Below are 20,292 nucleotides of genomic sequence, written 5' to 3'. Positions count from 1 at the left end.
ACCCCGAGAAACCATCCATAAAGGAGAAGAGTGAGTAACCTGCTGTGTTGTCCACTAAGGTGTCGATATGAGGCAACGAGAAATTATCTTTTGGGCTGGCCTTTTTTTAAGTCTCTGTAGTCTACACACATCCGTACATTTCCATCTTTTTTAGGGACTAGGACGATGTTGGCTACCCATTCCGAGTACTTAACTACTTGTAAGAAACCAGCATCAAATTGCTTCCTGACCTCCTCTTTTATCTTCAATAGAACATCGGGCCGCATCCTTCGAAGCTTTTGCTGAACTGGCTTGCATTCTTTTTTTATAGGGAGCCTGTGCACCACAATATCAGTACTTAGCCCAGGCATATCTTGGTATGACCATGCAAAGACATCCTTGAACTCTAGGAGTAACTCAATAAGGTCCCACTTTGTCTCTGTGGTAATGCAAGCTCCAATCTTTACTTCTTTCCTTTCTAGTTCATCTCCCAAGTTCACGACTTCTACGGCCTCTTTGTGGGGTAGAATTTGTTTCTCCTCGTGTTTTACCATCCTTAACAAATCAGGGGATAAGTTACAGTCTCCATCATCCTCAAAGTCTTGGGATCCCTCCAGACACATATCTCGCTCAAAAGGAGATTCTGAATTAGTAGCAACGTCACTCGCATCATTGATATCTGGAGACCTGTTGTAGGTGTGAAGGAAGATGCAAAGAACAAGAGAATCTAAGAACAATGATATGTGTGGTATGATCATGAATGAAAGAATAAAAAAATATTTGCACGGAATAAGTCAAAAGGATGCATTTCATTGAAATATCGATTTCGAACATAAGCCTATTTCACAAAAGGACACTTGTTACTCCTAGGCCTAGAGCAATAAGTGTGTTTTAGACATTACTCTCAGTTAGTTCTAAAGACTACAGGAATCTCTTCCGCAGTCCAATTATTCAGAACACTTCCCAGCTCATAGGGGCGAATGTCTGACAAATTCTCTACCCCGTTCCTTCTTCATATGTGGCGTTGATGTCCAAACTCTCCATCATTCCTCCCAAGATTTCCTTTCCCGACGTCTTCCGCTCGGAGTGAAAGACCCCTCCAGACACAAAAGTCATCGATATATGGGGGAAGATCATTGGTTCCCATTCGATTTCTCCCACGCTCAATCGCGCTATCCTTCTTTCTTGCTTCTTCTCAAGTTCCTTCTTTCTTTGTTTCATGTCCGGCTTAAACCCTAACCCAAAACGGTCTTGTTTGTCCTTCATCATTGGTACATTAATCCTTCCCTGGAGGTATCTCTCGAGTCCTCTTCCAAGTAGAGCCCCCTTTCCAACAGTTAATCGTAGTCCCATTCTTGTAGTCTCAGATAACCTGGGCATTGGAATCTTATTTCCTTCGATGATAAACGTCGCATTCACAAACTCCAAAGATCGAAAAGAGCACTCGATCGCTTCATCATTTGTCTCTAGATATGGGGCATCACTGGTTATTACCGCGATGATATCCTCTTCAGCATTGATTGTTACTAACCGACCTTCGGTCACTAATTTCAACTTTTGATGCAGCGATGAAGGGACTGCCCCCACCGAGTGTATCCATGGCCTCCCCAATAGGCAATTATACGAAGGCTTAATGTCCATGACCAAGAAATCTACCTCGTATGTGCTCGGCCCGATTAAGAAGGGTACTTCAATTCTCCCCATTACCCTCCTTTCCGTGCCATCAAATGCTCTCACTACACTTTGGCATGTCTTCATATGGGAACTATCCACTGGCAACCTACTCAGCGTAGATAGGGGTAGGACATTCAGTGCAGACCCATTGTCAATTAATACCCCCAGTAACGTGTATCCTTTACAGCGAGTTGTGATGTACAAAGCTTTAGTTGATCCTCGGCCCCCTGGCGGTACCTCATCTTCATTGAAGAATATGAAGTTGTTGGCACTTATATTGTTGACTAAGCGGTCTAGTTTGTTTACAAAGATATTGTTAGCAACATAAGTTTCATTCAGCACCTTCATCAATGCGCTACGATGGGTTTCGGAACTTAAAAGTAAGGCCAGTACTGATATACGTGCTGACTGTTTGTGCAACTGTTCTACGACACTATATTCGCTGTGCTTTAGGAATTTTAAGAATTCCTTGGCTTCTTTTTCAGTCACTGATTCATTAACAGTTGGTTCTGGCCCCGCTGGCTTCTCTTTCTTTTGCTCAATTGCTAATGATTTTTCTTTAACCTGCTCGACTTTTGTATTTGGGGTATAACGCCTTCCACTACGCGTATAAAAACCTTCGTCTTGAACTTCCTCTAATGCATTAATCGGGGTCTCCTCTCCCGGGAATGTCACATTGCAGCTATAATTTCACGGTACCCTTTTGCTATCTTTATAAAGAAAAGCCACGGGCTTTTGGATCACGACCTTTGGCGCAACTCGTGCCCCAGCTTCATTCATTCTCGGACGTGATATAATAACCACTGGGTGGTTGACTTTGTAAACATCCTTCGTCGACCTCTCTTCGGAGGCACACACATCTGCTTCTTCCAAGCTCCCGATATATTCGAAGAATTCCAGCTCCTTATTATCCATCAATCCTTGTACTAAAGCCCTGAATTGGCTGCATTTCTGAATCTCATGACCCTCTTGATCGTGGAACTCACAATAATTCTTCGCTTCTCGAGGCCTGACCCCCGAATTCTGTGCTATCAAACCTCTTTCCACCATTTTCTTCCATACTTCTTTCAACGGGGTATTCACTTCTGCAATATTCATCTTAATTTCTTTCCATGAACTCTCGATTATCGTATTTATTCCCTTATCCCCATGGTTAGGTAATGGATTCTCTGCACTGGATGTATCATCAAATTTCACAATCCCTATGTTGATGAGTCTCTCAACCAATTTTTTGAAAGTGGTACAGTTTTCTATCGAATGTTCTGCGGCTCCCGTATGGTATTCGCATTGGGCATTCACGTCATACCATTTGGGATATGGAGGTTACATTGGCTTCAGATAGAAGGGGGACACGACATGTGCATCAAATAAACTCTGGTATAACTCCTTGTACGTCATTGGAATGGGCGTAAATTGAAGTTTTTCCCTATTTTGTTTTATGTTGGGCTCTTGTCTGGGTAGGCCCTGCTGTCCAGCAGTTGTCGACCTTGGTTGGCTTACGGTGATCGATTTCGAATATGAGCTCACATTATTCACCTCATGCTCTTTCTTTCTCGACGCTGACCTCTTGGCGTTTTCCCCAGCCTCTATTTTCCCACATCTTATTGCATTTTTTATCATTTCTCCAGACATTACTATGTCCGAAAAACTCTTGGTTGCGCTACCCAGCATATGGTTAATAAAAGGTGCCTTCAGGGTATTGATGAAGAGCATAGTGGTTTCCTTTTCCAACAGAGGGGGTTGGACCTGTGTGTCCACTTCTCTCCATCGCTGGGCGTACTGCCTAAAGCTCTCATTATGCTTCTTCTCCATATTTTGTAAAGTGATTCTATCAGGGGCTATGTCTGCCACATGACCGTACTGCTTCATGAAGGCTTGTGCTAAATCTTTCCATGAACTTGTAACACCCCCTAACCCCAAACCGTTACCGGAACGAGGTTATGAGGCATTACCGGACATATCAGACAACTTACGAATAATTTACAATTAATATAACTTTCATAGTATAATATAATAATTAAGTCCCTATCTTGAACTCTCGAAGTTCAAACACGTATTAAAAGTAGAACGGGACTTGTTCGAGTATTCCAAATTTTTTTATAAAAATTTCGGCAGCATTTCTGCTTATTTTTACCTAAACCTCCTGCAAATTCAAACCAAAACAACCAACACCAATATTTCACATTCATATACTAATATTTATATTATTAACAAAATTTTCATTTAATAACTATTATAGCATCATTCAAAATTGATTAAAAACTTCATTCATTTAACAACTTGATGTTCATGTATCAAAATATCATGTACTTTCCTTACCATTTCATTTAACCATCTAAATTTTATAATTCATCCTTCACTACCCAAAGAAATATACATACTCAAGTGACTAAATAACACCTATGTACATGCCACCTTTACCCAAAAGAAAAATATACATCACCAAGTTTGTGCTGGAGTCGGGATTGTTCTGGATGCTGAGCCGGGACACTTGACTTCTACTAACCTGCGCATGGAAACAACCGTACGTTGAGTATGGATATACTCAGTGGTATTACTATAATCCAAGACTATTTAACATTAATAAATTACAAACATCAATTATTTACCCTATTAACAAATAATCTCATTTTCAAAATTTCATTTCAATTATTTACCCTATTAACAAAGCTCGGACTATGACAGATACGCGGATTTCCACCCAAACACACCAGAATATCCAACCCAAACACACCGGGAATATTGTAAACCCTTCATAACACACCGGTATAATATATCCTCCCAAACACACCAATAAGGCATTAAATGCCTATTCGGATAAACCAAAGTATATAATAACAGAAACATCTTCTCGGCCGAACTACAATCTCTTCATCACATCACAAATCCAATGGCATGCCATTTGTATCGAATCTAGTCCGGCAAGTTAATAGGGTATTATTTTACTTTTTCTAATTTCAATTTCACATACTTACCTCAAGTCTTATTTACCATACATAACAATTAAAATTTCAGCAATCAATAATAATTAAAATTCGAATTATAGTAATACACACCGTAATTCTCCCGTTTTAGTCCTCGATGACTTTCTCCTTTCCTTTCGATGCTGATGCTTCAGGTTCTTTGTTGGCTACGAAAATAATAATTTATAATCATCAATACAACATGATTCAATTTAATTCATGAGCCTAAACAAGCAAATTTAACCATTTTTAATGTATATATATAATTTCACCATTAAGCTGTCTACTTGAGTCATTGTTACTAAATTATTTATATCTTGAGCTACGAAACTCCAAATTAATATCCGTAAATTTTCATTAAAACTAGACTTATATACCTTCTAACCATAAAATTTCCAGAATTTTTGGTCTAGCCATTTAGTACAGTTTATTCGTTAAATACTCCCCTGTTATTTTATTTGACAGTTTTGACCTCTCTCTACTAAAAAAAATTATCTCATTGTACAGAACTCGAATAAGGTTCTTGTTTATTTATTTTGAAACTAGATTCATTAAGGAGTTCACATATATAAATTACACTCCATAATAATTTTTGTACAATTTTTAATGATTTTCCAAAGTTAAAACAGGGCATCTCGAAATCACCCCAAACCAGTATTACAAAATTTCAAATATCTCTTGATTCATCAATTAATTACTTACACTGTTTCTACTATAAGAAACTAGACTCAATAAGCTTTAATTCCATATTTTGTTCATCCTCTAGTTCAATTTATAAAATTTTTAGTGAATTTTCAAAGTCAGACCATTGCCACTTCCCAAAACTGTTTTGATGTAAAATGTTAATAACCAAATTTATAACACCAATTCACACCTTATGCCTATTCAAATTTCATTTAAACTCAAATTTAACTATTAAATTTTCAACATATTTTCTTAATTCCGAATTTTCCTCAATTTAGTCCCTAAAACGCAAAACTTATAGCTTACTTTGCAATTCAATCCTTATATCTATTCTAACTTGAATTTCATTCAATTAAACCCCTATTTCATCATTTTATTCAACATGAACTTTGTTTAAAAGCTAAGAACTTCCAAACTAACAACTTAATTTCATCAAAAACTTGTTTTAAGACTCCTAAAATATCAAAATTATGAGAAAAGGACTTGATTGAGCTTACCAATTAACTCCAAGCTTCATAAACCCTATTTCCCCTTTTCTTTCTTCTTTCTCCCCTGTTTCTTCTCTGTTTTCGTTTTCATTTCATTTTCTTTTAACTTATTTGTTTCTTTTATATATATAATAATATAATATAATATAATATAATATACTTAATTATTAAATAAATATATTTTTTTAATCAATAAAATTTTTGATATTTTCCACGTTAAACCGTCTCAGCTATAGGAAATGGTTTAATTTCCTCTTAAGTCCTTCTAATTTTTCTTTAATCTATAATTAAATTTTTACCCTTATTCAATTTAATCCTTTTTACTAATTACTCTAAATTAAGCTAAATTTACTTAATTAAAACCTAATTAAACACACTACTAGACTCATAAATATTTTTAATAATTATTTTCGAACTTATTTCACTAAGACGGAGGCCCGATAACACACTTTTCTAGTGCTCACGGATTTTGAGTCGTTACATTTCCTCCCCCCTTAAAAAAATTTCGTCCTCGAAATTTTACCTGAAAATAAGTGAGGATACTGTGATCTCATAGTTTCCTCTGGCTCCCACGTTGCTTCTTCTACACTATGGCTTCTCCACAGTACTTTTACCAGAGGGACTCGTTTGTTTCTTAATTCTTTCACTTCTCGAGCTAGTATTTGAACTGGTTCCTCTTCATATGACAAATCTGGTCTAATATCAATGTTTTCAGTAGAGATAATATTAGATGGATCCGATCGATACCTTCGTAACATGGAAACATGAAAAACATCATGAATTTGTTGTAATTCCGGGGGTAAAGCTAATCGGTAAGCAACTGGTCCAACTCTCTCTATAACTTTATATGGTCCGATAAACCGAGGACTTAACTTTCCTTTTCGGCCAAATCTTAATACTTTCTTCCAAGGAGAAACTTTGAGAAACACTTTATCCCCGACTGAGTATTCAATGTCCCGACGTTTCAGATCAGCATAAGATTTTTGTCTGTCAAAAGCTGCTTTTAATCTCTGTTGAATCTTCTTGACTGTTTCTTCTGTTTCACGAATTAATTCAGGTCCAATTATCTTCTTTTCATTTAATTCTGTCCAACATACAGGTGATCGACATTTTCTACCATATAGAGCTTCATACGGAGCCATCTAAATACTGGACTGATAATTGTTATTATAAACAAATTCAGCTAACGGCAAGTAACGTTCCCAACTAGATTCAAATTCAATAACACAAGCTCGAAGCATATCTTCCAAAATTTGAATTACTCGCTCAGATTGCCCATCAGTCTGTGGATGAAATGCTGTACTGAAATTAAGTTTAGTACCCAAAGACTCATGTAACTGTTTCCAGAATCTTGATGTAAACCGAGGATCTCGATCAGAAATTATAGAAGCCGGTATACCATGCAACCTTATTATTTCCCGAATATAGACCTCTGCAAGTTTCTGAAGTGACCAATCTATTTTGACAGCTATAAAATGAGCCGATTTTGTGAGTCGATCAACTATTACCCATATAGCATTTTTCTTACTTGCAGACAATGGCAATCCCGTAATGAAATCTATCGTAACACGATCCCATTTCCATTCTGGAATAGTAATCGGCTGTAGTAATCCAGTAGGAACCTGATGCTCTGTTTTCACCCGCTGACAAACCAAGCATTTACTGACATATTCAACTATCTCTTTTTTCATCCTAGGCCACCAGTACAATTCTCGTAAATCTCGATACATTTTAGTGCCTCCGGGGTGCATAGCAAACGAACTATCATGAGCTTCCCGTAGAATTAACTCTTTAAGCTCAGAAGTATTTGGAATACAAATCCGATTTCGAAACCTCAAGCATCCACAATCATCAATACTAAAATTTTCTGCTGTACCATTCTGTACCATCTTTCTTTTCTTCAATAATTTGTTATCTTCCAACTGAGCTGATCTAATCTGATCAAACATTACCGGTTTTACTCTTAATTCAGCCAAAAGACTCTCATCATCAGTGATACTAAGTCGTGCAAACATTGCCCTTAATTCAATTACAACTTTTCTGCTTAATGCATCAGCTACAACATTAGCTCTTCCCAGATGATAGTCTATAACACAATCATAATCTTTCAGAAGCTCGATCCAACACATTTGTCTCAAATTCAATTCCTTCTGAGAAAGAAGATACTTCAAACTCTTATGATCAGTATAGATGTAACATTTTTCACCATAAAGATAATGTCTCCAAATTTTCAATGCAAAAATCACAGCTGCTAACTCAAGATCATGAGTAGGATAATTCCTTTCATGTGATTTCAATTGACGAGATGCATAGGCTATTACCTTCCCATCCTGCATCAATACACAACCCAAATGACGAGATGCATAGGCTATTACCTTCCCATCCTGCATCAATACACAACCCAAACCACTCAAAGAAGCATCACTATACACTACAAAATCTTTACCCGATTCTGGCAATGTCAAAACTGGTGCCTCGGTTAACATTCGCTTCAATGTTTCAAAACTTTTCTGACACTGATCATCCCAAATAAAAGGAACATTCTTCTGCAGTAGTTTAGTCATTGGTAGTGCTATCTTCGAGAATCCATTTACAAACCTCCTATAATACCCAGCTAAACCGAGAAAACTGCGTACCTCCGATATATTCTTTGGCGCCTTCCACTAAACAATTGCTTCGATCTTCTTTGGATCAACTCTAATCCTGTCAACAGATACTACATGTCCTAAAAATACAACCTCTGATAACCAGAATTCACATTTACTAAGCTTTCCATACAACCGTTTCTCTCGCAAAATTTGTAGAACTATTTGAAGATGCTGATCGTGTTCTGCCTCTGTCTTCGAATATACCAATATATCATCAATGAAAACCACCACAAACTGATCTAAATACGGCTGAAAGATACAATTCATGAGATCCATAAAAGCAGCTGGGGCATTTGTTAACCCAAATGGCATTACCAAGAACTCATAATGGCCATACCTCGTACGAAAAGCTGTCTTCAGTACATCACTTTCTTTTACCTTCAACTGATAGTAACCCGACTTTAAGTCAATCTTCGAAAACACAGAAGCTCCTCTCAACTGATCAAATAAATCATCAATGCGAGGCAACGGGTACTTATTTTTAATTGTTACCTTGTTTAACTGTCGGTAATCAATACAAAGTCCCATAGAGCCATCTTTCTTTTTAACAAACAATACTGGAGCTCCCCAGGGTGAAATGCTTGGTCTAATAAATCCACGATCTAGTAAATCTTGTAACTGCACCTTCAACTCTTTTAACTCAGTGGGCGACATTCGATACGGAGGTATAGAAATTGGTGTTGTACCTGGATACACCTCAATAGCAAATTCAACCTCTCTGTCAGGTGGTAAGCCCGGTAATTCTTCTGGGAATACATCTGGAAACTCACGTACAGTCCTAATCTGACTGCATTGACTCCCAACTAAATCAGAATTAATAACATATGCCAAGTATGCTGGACAATCCTGCTGCAGTAATTTATTAGCCTTCATCGCTGAAATAATGCGTGTCGAACCACTGGTACGGATGCTATTCACTTCAATTCTATTCCCATTTTCTGTCTGAATACTAAACCTCTTTTTATAGCAATCCAAAATTACCCCATGTTCATATAGCCAGTCCATACCCAAAATGATATCAAAATCACCAAAAGGCAGGATCAACAAATCCACAAGAAACATCTTATCATGTATTATTAACGGGCACCTCCGACATACTCTATCTACTAACACCGTTTGTCTCAAAGGGCTAGATACTTCTATAGAAACTTTAGACATTTCAGATTCTAATTTCCCCGATTCGACTAGTTTTGAATTTATATAAGAGTGTGACGAACCCAGATCAATTAAAGCATAAATAGGCTCAGAATACAATAGAAATATACTTGTAACAACATCATGTGCATCGCCCTCCTCACGGGTCCGGACTACGTATGCTCTGGCTGGCGCTCTGGCCTCTGACTGTTGTGTAACTATATTGCTGTTTCTTCTGACACCTCCACCTCTAGACACAGAACCCGAACCACCCCTACTAGATCCTCTGTCACGAACAGTAGGTACTGATCTTTGAGATGTTACAGGTGTGGCACTTTCACCTTTCAGACAATCTCGGATGAAATGATCTGTAGCCCCACATCAAAAATATCGTCGAGTTATCCTTCAACATTCACCTAAATGTTTCTTTCCGCAGTGCTCATAGTCTGGAATTTCTATACTTCGGGATGGACCTTTCACACTACTAGTAGAAACTGTCATCTGTTTACCTCTGCTTCTACCACCTCTGTCTGAACTAAAACTGGATCTCCAGTCACTTCTTAATTCTCTGAATCTCTTCGGTAATGGATTAAAACTAGTAGTTCCCATACGTTTCCCAGCTGATTTACCAATTTCTGATTTTTTATCCAGACCCAGTACTTGTTCTATCATTTTTGCTCGCTCAACCAGATCAACAAGTTCAGTAATTCTGAGACTTACCAATTGAATCTTGATTTCATCTCGCAGTCCCCGTAGAAATCGTTTACAACTATCAGCCTCGGTTGGAACATATTCTAAAGCATACTTGCTCAATCTAGAGAGCTCTCGCTCATAATCCAGTACTGACATATTCCCCTGTTTCAACACTAAAAACTCTTGCTTTTTCTCTTCGATGTACAATTCCCCAATATACTTCTTCTGAAATTCTTTTTGAAACAAGTCTCAAGTTACCTGATCATCCGGCAAATGTCTAACCACAGATTCCCACCAGAGATACGCTTCTCCTTGTAACAGTGATACAGCACATATCAGACTCTCTCGGGGGGTGCAGTCTAATTGTTGCAAAACTTTTTTTGTCGTTTCTATCCAATTTTCAGCAACGGATGGATCAGCTCCTTTTAATCCCTGAAATTTCGTGGCACCATATTTTCGTAACTCTTTAATTAGGGCCTGTCGGACAGCGGGTACAAATGTAGTAGCAGGTATAGCTCTCACTATATGCTGTAATGCATCAGCTATATCTCTTAACACTTGTGAGGTATTTCTTGCTCTCCCTACGTTAGGAGATTGATTATTTAACGGATTCACACCAGGTGTAACAGATTCAGTTTCTTCTAATTCTCGACTTCCAGTATACATTTCCTGTTCAACATTATCCAATCTTTCATCTGACATTTTATCTATAAAACAAAATCAAATAAATACATTAGCATCCAAAAATCCCGACTCAATTTCAACTCGACAGTGGCATGTACTTCTAAACTCACTTTCGAGCCCAATTTAGCCCGAAAATCGGCTAAACTTGATAGCTCTGATACCAACAATTGTAACACTCCCTAACCCCAAACCGTTACCGGAACGATGTTATGAGGCATTACCGGACATATCAGACAACTTACGAATAATTTACAATTAATATAACTTTCATAGTATAATATAATAATTAAGTCCCTATCTTGAACTCTCGAAGTTCAAACACGTATTAAAAGTAGAACGGGACTTGTTCGAGTATTCCAAATTTTTTTATAAAAATTTCGGCAGCATTTTTGCTTATTTTTACCTAAACCTCCTGCAAATTCAAACCAAAACAACCAACACCAATATTTCACATTCATATACTAATATTTATATTATTAACAAAATTTTAATTTAATAACTATTATAGCATCATTCAAAATTGATTAAAAACTCCATTCATTTAACAACTTGATGTTCATGTATCAAAATATCATGTACTTTCCTTACCATTTCATTTAACCATCTAAATTTTATAATTCATCATTCACTACCCAAAGTAATATACATATTCAAGTGACTAAATAACACCTATGTACATGCCACTTTTACCCAAAAGAAAAATATACATCACCAAGTTTGTGTTGGAGTCGGGATTGTTCTGGATGCTGAGCCGGGACACTTGACTTCTGCTAACCTACGCACGGAAACAACCGTACGCTGAGTATGGATATACTCAGTGGTATTACTATAATCCAAGACTATTTAACATTAATAAATTACAAACATCAATTATTTACCCTATTAACAAATAATCTCATTTTCAAAATTTCATTTCAATTATTTACCCTATTAACAAAGCTCGGACTATGACAGATACGCGGATTTCAACCCAAACACACCAGAATATCCAACCCAAACACACCGGGAATATTGTAAATCCTCCATAACACACCGGTATAATATATCCTCCCAAACACACCAATAAGGCATTAAATGCCTATTCGGATAAACTGAAGTATATAATAACAGAAACATCTTCTCGGCCGAACTACAATCTCTTCATCACATCACAAATCCAATGGCATGCCATTTGTATCGAATCTAGTCCGACGAGTTAATAGGGTATTATTTTACTTTTTCTAATTTTAATTTCACATACTTACCTCAAGTCTTATTTACCATACATAACAATTAAAATTTCAGCAATCAATAATAATTAAAATTCGAATTATAGTAATACACACCATAATTCTCCTGTTTTAGTCCTCGATGACTTTCTCCTTTCCTTTCGGTGCTGATGCTTCAGGTTCTTTGTTGGCTACGAAAATAATAATTTATAATCATCAATACAACATGATTCAATTTAATTCATGAGCCTAAACATGCAAATTTAACCATTTTTAATGTATATATATAATTTCACCATTAAGCTGTCTACTTGAGTCATTGTTACTAAATTATTTATATCTTGAGCTACGAAACTCCAAATTAATATCCGTAAATTTTCATTAAAACTAGACTCATATACCTTCTAACCATAAAATTTCCAGAATTTTTGGTCTAGCCATTTAGTACAGTTTATTCGTTAAATACTCCCCTGTTATTTCATTTGACAGTTCTAACCTCTCTCTACTAAAAAAAATTATCTCATTGTACAGAACTCGAATAAGGTTCTTGTTTATTTATTTTGAAACTAGATTCATTAAGGAGTTCACATATATAAATTACACTCCATAATAATTTTTGTACAATTTTTAATGATTTTCCAAAGTTAAAACAGGGCATCTCGAAATCACCCCGAACCAGTATTACAAAATTTTAAATATCTCTTGATTCATCAATTAATTACTTACACTGTTTCTGCTATAAGAAACTAGACTCAATAAGATTTAATTCCATATTTTGTTCATCCTCTAGTTCAATTTATAAAATTTTTAGTGAATTTTCAAAGTCAGACCATTGCTACTTCCCAAAACTGTTTTGATGTAAAATGTTAGTAACCAAATTTATAACACCAATTCACACCTTATGCCTATTCAAATTTCATTTAAACTCAAATTTAACTATTAAATTTTCAACATATTTTCTTAATTCTGAATTTTCCTCAATTTACTCCCTAAAACACAAAAGTTATAGCTTACTTTGCAATTCAATCCTTATATCTATTCTAACTTGAATTTCATTCAATTAAACTCCTATTTCATCATTTTATTCAACATAAACTTTGTTTAAAAACCTAAGAACTTCCAAACTAACAACTTAATTTCATCAAAAACTTGTTTTAAGACCTCTAAAATATCAAAATTATGAGAAAAGGACTTGATTGAGCTTACCAATTAACTCCAAGCTTCATAAACCCTATTTACCCTTTTCTTTCTTCTTTCTCCCCTGTTTCTTCCATGTTTTCGTTTTCATTTCCTTTTCTTTTAACTTATTTGTTTCTTTTATATATATAATAATATAATATACTTAATTATTAAATAAATATATATTTTTTTAATCAATAAAATCTTTGATATTTTCCACGTTAAACCGCCTCAACTATAGGAAATGGTTTAATTTCCTCTTAAGTCCTTCTAATTTTTCTTTAATCTATAATTAAACTTTTACCCTTATTCAATTTAATCCTTTTTACTAATTACTCTAAATTAAGCTAAATTTACTTAATTAAAACCTAATTAAACACACTACTAGACTCATAAATATTTTTAATAATTATTTTCAAACTTATTTCACTAAGACGGAGGCCCGATAACACACTTTTCTGGTGCCCACGGATTTTGGGTCGTTACAGAACTGATCTGGGCGCGACTCAGCTGGTTGTACCATCTAGAAGCAGCCCCAACCAGACTTTCTTGGAAGCAGTGAATTAATAGTTGGTCATTATTGACATGGCCTGCCATTCGTCTGCAGAACATAGTGATGTGAGTTTCGGGACAGCTAGTCCCGTTGTATTTCTCGAATTCCGGAGTTTTGAACTTGGGAGGGATTATCAAGTCCGGAACCAAACTTAATTCCTTAGCATCGATTCCACCACGATAGTCGGTGCTTTTCATTTCTTTAAATTTTTCTTCCAACCATCTACACCTTTCTTCAAGCTCTCTCGGGAGTTCTACCCTTGTCTTTTCTGCTTTTATTACGTCATTGAGATTGAAGACCACAGGGTTGGTTGGATTGTCCCCCGGATTAGAGCCCGAGCCGGCCTGATAATTCATCGGTGCCGAAGCACCGGCCTGAAATGGTTGGGGCCTAATTGTGACCGATGGCCTTCTTGGGTACATGTCAGGTTGTGTCTGAACGTCTGCTGGGGCAAAACCCGGAGGGTGGGTAGGATCTTCATTATCTTCTTCCGCATTGATCAAAGGGCTTTTCCCTTTTTCTAATCCGCCAGCCAATAGACGAGTTAATTGGTCCATCATGCTTTTCTGGGATTCTAACATGGATTTTGGCAAGCTGTTTTTGCATATGTGTTTGTAATTGATCCTGCATCTCTTTTTGCATTTGTTCCAATCTCTCTAACCTTTGGTCCATTGCTCTTGTTTTTCCCCTTGTACCGTAACGATGTTCCAGGGTAACTGCCATGATTTTTAGGGTTTCTTGTGAGTTTTAGTACGTATGATGCAATGCTGATGCATGAATGCGATGAATGCGATGAATGCAAAAAAGCGTTGATTCCAATTCGATTTTATTAGAGTAACTTTTCTAGAAAACAAGTTTCTTTACATAAAATAGGTTACATATAAGGCTTGGCCCTGATGCTTAAGGCCTTGACCTGCCTAAGAAGCCAAGCTATCTTTTGTCCTCGGTTCGATTCTGACTCGTATTTTAAACTCAGCACATCGGTTTGTACTGCTAATGTTTGCAAATGATCAGCCACTTCTCGTACTTGAGTCAAAGCTTCGCCCATGACGTAGTCTCTGCTCCTGACTTGGTCTTGAGATTGATGAAGTTGCTCCTTCCATCGCTCGTTATTTACCTTGAGGAGTTCTATCTGAAGTTCACGATTTTGCAGCGCTGTTTTGAGTTCTTCTATATTCTCTTTTAATTCTTCGATTCTGTTCTGACTAGCTTTCAACTCGATTGCAGAGTTACGTGAGCGATACTGATACAATGACCTCTCTAATTCTGATACTCGGATCTTTAACCCTTCTTTCTCATTCTGGCTTTCTACCAAACTTCTTTTCAGAGCACCTTCTCGAGCTTGAGCATCGCGAAATTTTTTCTCCCATTGGTTGGCTTTGCTTTGTTCTTCTTTAACTTCATGTCGCCATTGTTCGGATGTTTTTTCTAACCCAGCGGTTCTCATTGATCTGCGCAGCTTCTTATAGTCTGTTTTTAAACTGTCTAAGTCTTCTTCAGCCTTGTTTTTCCCTTTTCTGAGTTTTTCAGCTTCTAGTTTCTGGACATCAACATCTAACCCTAACTGCATCTTTTCTTCTTCCAACTGCTCGATCTTTTTTTTCTAGCTCCAGACTCTTTCTCTCGAAATCTTGCCTGATGATTTCTAGCTCAGATGAGATTACTTTCAAGTGCTTTTCTATTGACTGAGGATTCCCTTGATTTGATGTAGGGATGTTGTCGTTAATCCTCTGATCCCACCATCGGTCGTACTCAGGAGTAGTCATGGGATTGGCAGCAAACTTCTTCATTCTACGAGTCTGGTTCCAGGCATTTGATATCTCGCGAACTTTCTTTTTGTAATTATTCCCTGTGAACACGAACTCGCATTGGGCTAACCCGTATGTTGGTGGTGTAAACTGTCTGGATCTGTATTGTCGTAATGTAAGCAGAGGAGCATACCCGACGGCCCCCCATACTCCTAACAAGGAAACCCAATCGAAGTCTTCGCATCGGTATAATATTTCATCAGGAACCATCCACGGGGCTCTCCATTCAACATCTTCTTCTTGCAGATTTTGGAGAACCGTCATCCAATTTTCTTCTGTCACATCATCTTGCCTCGGTGTAGCCACTAACTCTTTCAGCGGAGAGTAATTTTCAGAGAAGATACGATACGAGACCTTTTCCACTTTCCAAAAATGGCTGTGGAACCAGGGTAGCAAGAGCTGTGCACATCCAATAAATCTCCATTCACCCGCTCTTCTACAAGCATTTAATGATCTGAAAGTTTCAGCCAAGATTGCGAGTACAGGTGTGGTTCCTTTACCAAGCCTGTCAAAAAGGTCGGCAACAGCCTCGTCTACATGTCCCAAAGCCTTAGGGAAGATGACCAGTCCATAAATGCTCAAGGCAAAGACATCTACCCTTTTCTTCACGTTGGGGTGCGCTAAGATTAGATCCCTCAGGCTCCTCCAAGGGATGCATTTACAATCTCCTTTTTGTTTGATCCAGGTTGTCACCCACTGTTCGCTCATCCCTGTGATGTTCATCAGCTTTTCGAAAATGCTGGGACGTTAGCAAGTCTGGCATAAATTCTGTCAACCTGAATCTTTGGGCAATGGAGTAAGGTCGTGTATTCTTCTATAGTAGGTACCAAATCTACTTTCCCGAAAGTGAAGCAACTGTAAGCAGAATTCCAATATTGGGCAAGGGCTCGAAACATGTGTTCATCTACCTTGACATCGAGCAGATAAGGTAAATCACCGTAATGACAATAGCATAGCTGTTTGACCTCATCATCCCACTGACCCCAAATTTTTTTCATCTCTTAGAGATTATTCTGAGTTACGCTGATCCGAGTAAAATTCCATAACTCTGACACGTACCCCTCGGTAAGACTGTCGCCTTTCTCATGTTGCGTTGTCTCAGTCCATATCCGGACAGCCGCGTTGTCTTCTACTTTTTCAAAAAACCCCTTTTCCATTATAAGCTATCTATTTAGGAACCGAATGCGAATCAACACCTTTTACAATGAAAATGCCATGCAAATATAATCAAATTAAAACAAAGCAAGTCAGTAATTTATACGCAGTTCAAAGCAAACAAAGAATAATAAATATAGCACTTGCTCAGGTAACCACTAGGGTTTCGGAGTGGCTATACCTAGGGTGGGTTCTTAAGGCTCGCTACATGGGGTTTGGTTCTAGAGTAAGGGTACCTGAACCAGTAGATTCCTCGATCTTTACCCATTATAGGCTCATACAGACCGAGTTCAGTTCAGGGGAATACATTTCCCTATGGCTGCACGGAGATGAAAATCTCATGAAGACATAGGTACGGATGTATCCCGAAAGCGATCCACTATCCTGCACAGAGGTGAAAACCTCACGAAGGAGTAGTTTTTCACTTCCACTTAAAGGGGTGTGACCACAACGGTCATGCAATGCAATATGCAAAACTATTTAAAGACTCGAAACAACGCAGTAGGTATTGTACCACAAAAATAGCTGATGAAATGTAATGAAAGGATCGTATTTCAAAACCAAATTTTCAATTTTCGATAAAAAGACAAGAGTTAATCAACTTGTGGCTTGACTCTCTCATTCGCATCCCCAGTGGAGTCGCCAAGCTGTCGTAACCATTTTTTGGTAAAACGGGAATCGACTTGAATTTTGAAAATGAACGCAAAAAACGGGAGTCGCCATCGATCCTTTTTGACTAGGTGTGATCGGGTCACCTCGTTAGAGTGGTTGTTTTTAATAAATAACTTGATTTATTTAAACAACAATTTTGGTCTACGCAAATCAAGAAAACAGGTTCGGGAGTCGGTTACGCACGAGGAAGGATTAGCACCCTCGATACGCCCAAAACTGGTACCTAATTGATTAATTAGTGTCTTAGTGTCGAAGATTGAAAACTTGGAAGACTTTTGAAATACGATCCCTCTTTGTAAAGAAAATGCTTAAATATTAAAGACCTTCTCGTCTCAAAATATGAAATGTCATATCTAGTGAGTTAGGACACAACATCTTGAATTTTCGAGAGCGAGCTTGCCTTTTATAAAATCTGTGTATTTTATTAAAAGGGTATTCGATTATTTAGAGTAAACGAGAGAAATCGAAACCCAATAAGTTAGGGCACATTTTCTCGAATTCTCAAACACCGAATATTGCCTTTATTTCAAAACAAATTCTTATTTCGAGATGACAAAATGTCATACCCGGTAAGTTAGGGCACAACATTTCACATCTTCGAGAATAAGCATTTTTGAAAACTCGTATAGTGATTTAAAAAGAATATATTTCGTTATTTAGGTTAAATGAAAAAAGTCGAAATCCAGTAAGTTAGGGCACGATTATCTCAAATTACCTAATACAGGATATTGCTTTTATGAAAGAATTGTTTGATTATATTGAGTGAAAAAATATAACGTGATTTATAAAAGCAAATTTTGGTATTAATAATAATGTATAATAATGAGCGTGACGATATCAAAAATAATAATATGAGCAATTATATAAAAATGAAATAATAGCAAGCCTAGTAATGTGTAAATATAAACAAATGCATGAGGAAAATAAAACCATCGAATACATGAATAAATAAATAAAGATGCATAAAACATGACAAAAGAAAAATGGCAATGATGACGAAAACAATAATAATAGCAATAGTATAAAACGATAATAATACATATGGTATTAAAATATATATATAATAATAGAAACAAAAAAATATATATGATATATTAAAAATATACGGGATATGTATCTGAAATGAGTACATAATAATTATAAAAATATACATAATGGAATGTACAAACAATATGATATTTACAATATATATTTACATAATATATATGATATGCATGACATAATATTAATATACATGTGCATAATATGGAGTATTATATATATTAAAAGGATGCATATATGATATACAAATGCATTAACAAAACAATAATACCAAAAATTAATAATAATATATAAATGTAGACGTATATGTATAGGTTAAAGATATATACACATATAATAATACATACACTAATATTATTATCAAATATAATGGGAGCAAAAATAGATATAACATATATGTGTATAGTATGGTATTTAAATGCGTATACATGAAATATACATTGGGAATAATAATATATAAAAACTATAAACATATACATAAAATATATATATAAGTGTCAAATGGAAAATAAAAAGATTACTAAATAATAGTATAAACATGCTAATAATAACAATGAGAATAATAAATAAAATGATAAATAATATTAAAAATAAAAAAGGGAAAAATAATACAAAAAATCGTATTAAATATGAAAAAGGGACTGAATTCGAAACAAAATGAAGTTCCGGGGCCGATTTAAAAAAATAATAAAGGAGAAATGGACTAATTTGAAAACGCACGCGACTGCGGAGGGCCAAAAGGGAAATTTTCCCGAGCCCTTAAAATGACGTCGCAGAAGGGAGGACCGAATTGCAAACGCTATAAATTCCAGGGCCAATTTAAAAGAAATTAAAACCTGATTGCAAAACATATAAAAAGCGGAAGGACGGAGAATGCAATTAGCCCTTAAGGGCAAAAGCATGCGGATCCCAGGGTAAGATGGGTCGAGTCTTCGGGTCTGGCGTGAAACGGCGTCGTTTTGGCGCTGTGAGTTGAGGCCCAAAACGGCGCCGTATCATATCTTTATATAAACCTAAATTTTTTTAAAATCATTCATTTTTTCTCGCTGTTTCAGAAAAAAAGGGGAGAGCTCTCCCTTCTTCTCTGGGACAAACCCAGTGTCCGGCCAGGAGAGCCTCCACGCGCCACCGTCGTCGTCGGCGCCGGCCACCGCACACGGTTGCCGGAAAAGGTAAAGTTCGTCTCTTTTTTTTAGTTTTTTTTATATTATCTACGTTATATATATATATATATATCTATAATATGTATATATGCATTAGTGTCTGTCAATATATTCGAAAAAAAATAAAATAAAAAAGCGAAAATAATAACAACGATCACCTTAGGTTATTAACCTTTGTTCCTCGGTTTGGACTGTTTATGCTTTCTGATATTGCTAGGATTCCTATTCTTGCTTTGGATTTTTAAGATCCAGTATTGTTTTTCATTCCGAAAAAATACCGAATGTCCCCATGGTTTTTTGGGTTCGGCTTTTTAAATAGCCTTTTACATTTCTTTTTCTTTTAATATCTGTCTATTCTTCTGTTGTTGCTGCAGGCAAACGGTGGTGGAGCAGAGGCCACTTGCAGGAGATGTGACTGGGGCGGTGGGATAGGTGATTTAGGGTTTCAAATTCCGAAACCCTAAATTTTTGGGCTAGTTGGGTCAGATTGGGGTTAGTTTTGGGTAGGTTTTGGTTTAGGGTGTAGTGGGTATTTAGTGGGTATTTAGTTGGCCTATTGGGTTTAT

This window comes from Gossypium hirsutum, chromosome A07 (assembly GCF_007990345.1).
Source record: "Gossypium hirsutum isolate 1008001.06 chromosome A07, Gossypium_hirsutum_v2.1, whole genome shotgun sequence".
Taxonomy (NCBI): domain Eukaryota; kingdom Viridiplantae; phylum Streptophyta; class Magnoliopsida; order Malvales; family Malvaceae; genus Gossypium; species Gossypium hirsutum.
The sequence above is the reverse complement of the archived record's forward strand: the minus strand, read 5'-3'. Positions refer to the sequence as shown.